The sequence below is a fragment of the Gossypium raimondii genome, chromosome 13 (assembly GCF_025698545.1).
Source record: "Gossypium raimondii isolate GPD5lz chromosome 13, ASM2569854v1, whole genome shotgun sequence".
Classification (NCBI taxonomy): domain Eukaryota; kingdom Viridiplantae; phylum Streptophyta; class Magnoliopsida; order Malvales; family Malvaceae; genus Gossypium; species Gossypium raimondii.
The window spans coordinates 21,363,072-21,370,508 of record NC_068577.1 but is presented as its reverse complement, the minus strand read 5'-3'; positions in this window follow the sequence as shown (position 1 = coordinate 21,370,508).

Below are 7,437 nucleotides of genomic sequence, written 5' to 3'. Positions count from 1 at the left end.
GGATTATTCACTTGAGAAGTTGGCAGAGTTATATGTTGCTGGGAAAAATTTCTTTCGTTAGTTGAATTTGCATATAATAACAATTACCAGTCGAGTAGTAAAATAGCCTCATACGAAGCTTTGTATGGATGAAAGTGTAGAACTCCATTATACTGGACAAAATTGAGTGAAAAAAAAAGCTTTTGAGAATCGATTTAATCCGTGAAACCGAAGAAAAAATAAAGGTGATATGAGATTGTCTAAATATCTGCTTCCGACCTTTAGAATTCATATGTCGATTTGAATAGAAAAGACATTGAATTTTGAGTTTGCAACAAAGTGTTTTTGAAAGTATTTTCCTGGAAGAAAATTCTCCATTTTGGTCGAAAAGGAAAGCTTAGTCCACGTTTTATTTTTCCGTATGAAATTAATAAGGGAATTAGGTCAGTAGCTTATCGTTTGGTTTTACTGTCAAAATTAGAGAAAACTCATAATGTTTTCCACATGTCAATGTTGAGACGGTACAAATCTGATCCCTGACACATGATTTCGCTAGTTGATGTAGAATTACAGCCCGATATGTCTTATAGTGAGGAATCGGATAAAATTTTGGCTCGGGAAGTCAAAGAGTTGATAAATAAACACATAGCTTTAGTTAAGGTTGTTTGGCATCGTCACAAAGTCAAGGAAGCCACATAGGAACCGAAAGAAGATATGAACGTATTCCCTAGTAAGATTTTCAGGATAAAAATTCCTTAAGAGGGAGAGGTGTAACAACCCGTTTTCAGCGGTGTCGAAAATAGTGGTTTCGAGACCACGATTCTAGCAAGCGAGTTAGTATTTTATTATTTATTTCATGTTTATAGAGTTGATATAGGGTCGTTTTAAATTTTGGGTAAGAAAATTAAATGTTTAATAAGTAAATTTAGTAAAAGAAACTAAATTGTAAAACTTGCAAAAGTTAGCCTTTATTAGTTAAATGTGTTACTACAGTCGTTTTTGTTTAGATAAGTTCGTAAGTTAATTTAATAGTTAATTTATTGATGTTTTATAATTTAATGCTTATTTATATATGATTGGTTCATCAAATTCATGGGATTGAGAAACGAGAAAGATCATGATTGAACAATATCATGGCATTTTTCCCGAAATGAGAAAGACCATAGTTGAAAGATATTATGGAATTAAACGTAAAACCCTATACCCAGCTCAGTCGCCAAGCCCAAATACAAGGACGCTACACCACCATCACGCATTATTTATTTAGCAAACTGTTTCACAAGTAACCAATCGTCATCTTTATTTAATCATGTGTATAAATTATGGACGTAAAACCATTTATTATCGTTAAAACATGCCAAACATACACTAAGGGTATTAAAAATATCAAACAAACCTGCAAATGGGCCAAATTACAAAATTTCCAAAGCTGTTATGTAGGTATCGATACTGTCTCAAGGGAATCGATATTTTCCTTAAGTGGTATCGATACCACATGGAAAATCGAGACCAAACTTGCATTTTGTTACCCGTCAAATTTCAAAAAATCAAACATCATTGGTACCTTTCACAAGGTAACGATAAACTTACCACAAGTATCGATACTCGGGGTAAGTTTATCAATACGAATTCTCTTTTCTCTCTTCCTGCACTTTTTAAAATACAAATGTATCATTTTTAAAGCCCTAATATTGATACCTTTGCTCCATGTTACAAAAATTCAGCATATGCAAGCCTTAAAACAACTCAACTTAATCCCTCAATATCATGCTTCATTCACCTAATCAAATAAGCATCAAAATGTCTAAAATAGTAGCCCAAATATCGTGTTCAAGTCCACATGCTTCCAAACATAAACAACAAGAAAATAGCCCAAAAATGACATAACAAAACCGATATAAAATCTACCACATTGCCTTCAAGTCCCATATAATAAATAAACCAGTTACACCTAGTATAGTAACTAAAAGAATGGCTTAGATCACTTCCTCGAAGGCCACACAGCTCACACCGGAAACACAACTACTCTGTAAAGGATAAAATGGAGTGGGTGAACTTAAAAAACTCAGTGAATGCTTAGAATAAGCTCTACGCAAACAAGTCATTATGAAACAACAAACAGTTATATAGTATATTGATAACATCCCTAATTCTATACCATGTTTCACATGTTTAACCATTTTCATGCATACCTTTACTTATTGTTCATAGGATTACTCAAGCACATGTATACTATAACACATATTAGATACATTTAATTATAGTTTGGCTCTTGCGATCATGAAACATGAAGTGGACTCTATCACCATTCATCAGATACATAGATCTCCAACACACCACATAGACTCGTAGAGTCAAACATACCTTATAAGTGAAGCATATAGCTAACACTCTCCAACACAACAATCTCGCGTATCCCATTGAATGAAGCTTGACTCACATTCCCTTATCTCTCCAAAAACTATCCCATGCCTCAATGCCCCAAATATCACAACACAAAGGTGAGTACTCTTAATCCTATGGCATGCCAACTATATCTAATGGTATCAAGGTTCACAAGGCCAAAATATCCACACGATCAATACATATTTACATATCAATTTCCGCACATGTTCACTATATATACATATCATCACATTATAACCCCTGTCACATATTATGAAATGTAACAACTTATTTACTGTCTCATCGCATGAATTACATACTCATATTTTCACTTTCATATCAGTCATCACCAACTTACAACACATATCATAATATCTCGTACATGCTCATATTTTCACAATTACACAACACACATTTATCACATTATAACATAGGTGTGAGAACACTTACAATCAGAATTTAGAGTAGGGGTTTAGGCTACCTGTAAATTCCCAATTACACAATGAATCATCTACAATCAACTATTCCAAAAACATTGATAAAAAATCAGCTCCCATTGAAAATCGAAAGCTTAGGCATGCTTTTCTTTGCCTTTATCTCTACTAGTTGAAGGTCCTATTGACTTTGACGCTTCAACAACATAACCACACAAATATACAATCCATATTCAACTAATAATTCACCTTAAATAGTCACAAAACATAAGCCTAAGCTTCATTCTCTTCTAACTGAAACCTTTAGCATGACAAACTTAAAATTTGAATAACTCGGTCTACACTTAGTCTTTTCATAGGAAATGAGTTTCATTCATCTATATATTCATCTACGATTAAATCCCAACCTTTAAACTACACAAAAATACATGTTTCAAGGTATCAAAATTTTTCGACAAGTTTTGACCATTCTAACAAAAATTCATTAAAACACAAAAAACTCTTATCAAAACTTCAAAGTAACTTTCAAAACCTTCTAATTATGTTCTAACAAGTTGAAAAAGACTTTAAAATCAAGTTTTAATCCATAAAACTCGAAATTTACTATTAACAACTAAATTTTCGGCTTTTATCTAAAACATGCATTTTAATGGTTAGAAATTCGATTTAAGTCTAGGTAACATTTAAAACTAATATGAAGATAATTGGTTACCTTGAATGCAATAAAAATGAACTTTGGTAAAATTCCAGAAAATCCACTCTTGAAGAAGATGATGAAATTAAATAGAGTTTTAGGTGTTTTCTTGATTTCAATGGAGATTTATAGTTCAATGGAAGTTGGAAATCAAAAGTAATTAGGATTTGGAAGTAAAAATTGATTGGGAGAGTAAAAAAAAACAAAAGGGAGGCAAGAACACAATGGGAGAAGGTTTCTATCATGAAATAGTTTGGAGAATGAGAGTTTTTAGGTTGATTTTAAAATTCTAGGTAAATTGTTCATAAAAGCTCACAATTTTAAATCTTTTACAAATCAGTCCTATTTTCAAAATTAAAGATATTTAAAAACCATTTTAAAAAATTGACTTAAATTCCTAATAGCCATTGTCGAAAACATTATAAAATTTCGAGCTCATTTAGACTAAAATTCCTAAAATACCCTCAAAACTTCTATGCCCTATTTTGGGGTGTTACAATTCTCTCCCTCTAAAAATAATTTCATCCTCGAAATTTACCTTAGCTAAACAAGTAAAGGTATTGATGTCTCATCACTTCCTTGGTTTCCCAGGTAGCCTCTTTCGTTTTGTGGTTGCGCTACAAAACCTTAACCAACAAATTTCTTTTATTTCACAAAACCTTCTCTTCACGAGCTAGAACCTCAACTTGTTCTTCCTCAAAAGTAAGACCAAGTTGAGCCTCGATCTCCTTAACAGACACAACATGCAATAGATCCGAGCGATACTTACGTAGCATAGATACATGGAAAACATCATGAATTCTCTCAAGTTTTGGCGGCAACTTGAGTCGATAAGCTACCAGTCCAATCCTCTCAACAACTTCATAAGGTCCAACATACCTTGGACTTAATTTAACCTTTCCTCCAAATCTTAAAACCTTATTCCATGGGGAAACCTTTAAAAACACCTTACAACCAACTTGAAACTTGATATCTCAATGCTTCAAATTCGCATAAGATTTTTGCCTATCTATTCCTGCTTTCAACCTTTCACATATCAATTTTAGTTTCTCTTCGGTCTCACGAACTAATTCTGGTCCAACAACACACTTTTCATCCAACTCCATCCAACACAAAGGAGTCCTTCATTTCCTACCAATCAACACCTCAAAAAGCATTATGTGAATACTCGCTTGGAAAAACTATTGTTATAAGCAAACTTTGCTACAGGTAGATATCGCTCCCAAGTACCATCCTCCACTTAACGGTCAACTTATTCAATTGCCTATAGTCAATACACATCCTCATGGTACCATCCTTCTTCTTCACAAACAAAATCAGTGCACCCCACGGAGATACACTCGGTTGAATGAACTGACTATCCACAACTCTTGCAACTGAATCTTTAACTCCTTGAGCTCTTTTGGTGCCCTGTAATAGGGTGTAATGGACACCGATGTAGTACCAAGATAAAGATCAGTTCCAAACTACACTTCTGTTTCCTGCGATAAGCTAGGCAAGTCTACAGGAAACACATCAGGAAAATCCCTAATGGTTCAGACATTGTGAACTCTCAAATCCTTATTGACTAAATTCATCATATAAGCTAACTAAGCTTTGCAACCTTTTCCCATCATCCTTTCAACTTTGAAGGCCAAAACCATATTAGAAAAAAATCCTTGTCTTTCACCAACTACAACAATTTCCAACCCATCACTATTTCTTAAAGTAATTTGCATGGTCTCAAACTCTACTTTAGCCTTATGCTCAGTCAACTAGTCTATACCCAAACTAACATCAAATCCATAAATGGTAGTTCCATGAGATTAATAGAGAAAACGTGCCCTTGTATCATAAGAGGACACCTACGATAAACCTTATTCACAACAACACTGTCTCTAAAGGAACTAATTATAGTCATACCAAAATCAGTAGTCTCTAAAGGAATCCCTAACTTATAAGCTATTTCACTTAGAATATACGAATGTGTGGAACGAGAATCAACTAAGGAAAAAAATGAAATAGATTGCAAAGTGAAAGTACTTGCAATAACATCAGTCGGATCTTGATCCTCAGGTTTCCTATCAACAGAAACCCGAGCTAGACCTCTAGACTCAACCTGTGAGGCTACTATATGAGCAAAATTCGCTGCCCAACCGGTCTCCCATGAACTCTACACGACCACGACCTCTAGCAGGCGCAGTACTAGGTGTTGAACTTTGAGTCTGTGATACCTCTATTCTATTCTGACAATCCCTAAGAAAATGTTCTTTTGAACCACACTTAAAACATCCACCTATCAATTTACAACATTCTTCAGGATGCCTACAATCACAATGAGCACAAAGCAGCCATCTAGAACCACCAGTTGAACCACTAGTGCTAGTCACAACATTACTCTGCTGTTTACACTGACTCGGTTGAGACCCACGTCTCGCACCCCTACCAGAGCTACAACTATCCCACCCCTTCTTGGGAAGATGTCCAAAAGCACCATTAAAAGCCCTCTTACTAGTCTCAGCTATTACAGAACGAGCGGGCTCAGCCAAAGTCTCCTCCACAGCCTTGGCATTTTCCACAAGCTCATTAAATAACTCTATATTTTACGCCACTAACTAAACCTAAAACTCTTGAATGAGCCCAAAACAGAACCTCTTACAATGGTCCTTCTCAGTGAACATCATCTTAGGAGCATACTGATTGAGGCACACAAACTCTGCCTTATAGTCAGCCACAGACAAGCCACATTGCATAAGATCCATAAATTCCAGCTTACGAGCTTCTATATATTGCTCACCCGTAAACTCCCTCCTAAACGTCTCTAAGAAATAATCCCAAGTTAAATGATCAGTAGTTGTACCTCTCTTAATAGTATTCCACCAATGATGCGCCTCCCTAATAGGTAGGGACACAATACAACCCAATTTCTCCTCGTCAGAACAAGACATCTGCTCAAGGATCTTATCTACTCTAATCAACTAGTACTCAACTATGGTTCGATGGATCCCTTTAACTCTAAAAAACTCTTTACCACTCAACGCCCAAAGATGATCAAGCAGTAAGCCCGAGTCATAGGTGCAGGATTGGCAGGTGCAGGAGGAGGGTTGCACCAACAATCAGCTGAAACGCTCAAATTATTGCTTCCATTATTGGGCCTACACTCTCATAAGGAATATTTACTTTATGTGGTGGCACAGGAGGTATAGAGGATGTACCATCCTCCTAAGCACTAGTTCTCACATTTACATATTTAGAAGATATATCTAATTATCTAGCATACACACACAAACAAATAAATGGTGAGGCAATGTGTTCCCATTCCTACTCCATATGCATCAGAATAGGTGATATCTTATACGATTCAAACAATCAAAATAGTTCAACCACTTGGGTTTCCAAGATCTATAGGTTACGAAACCCCAATCAACATATCAACAACAATCACCTAGGTCAAAGAGTTATTAAACCTAGGCTCTGATACCACCAAATGTAACACCCTATGCCGAGTCTGGTCGTCGAGCCTAAATACAAGGATGCTACACCACCGTCACGCATCATTTATTTAGCAGACAGTTTCACAAGTAACCAATCATCATCTTTATTTAATCATGCGTATGAATTATAGTCATACAACCAGTTCTTATTGTTAAAACATGCCATACATACACTAAGGGTATTAAAAATATCAAACAAACCTACAAATAGGCCAATTTGGAAATTTTCTAAAACTATTATGTAGGTATTGATACTATCTCAGGGGTATCGGTATTTTCCTTAAGTGGTATCAATACAACATGGAAAATCGACACTAAACTTGCATTCTATTACTAAAAAAATATTGAAACATTAAAAATTACTGATACCTTTTATAAGGTATTGATAAACTTACCCCGACTAATGATACTCGAGCCGAGGTATCGATATAAATTCTCTATTCACTATTCCTGTACTTTTGAAAATATAGAG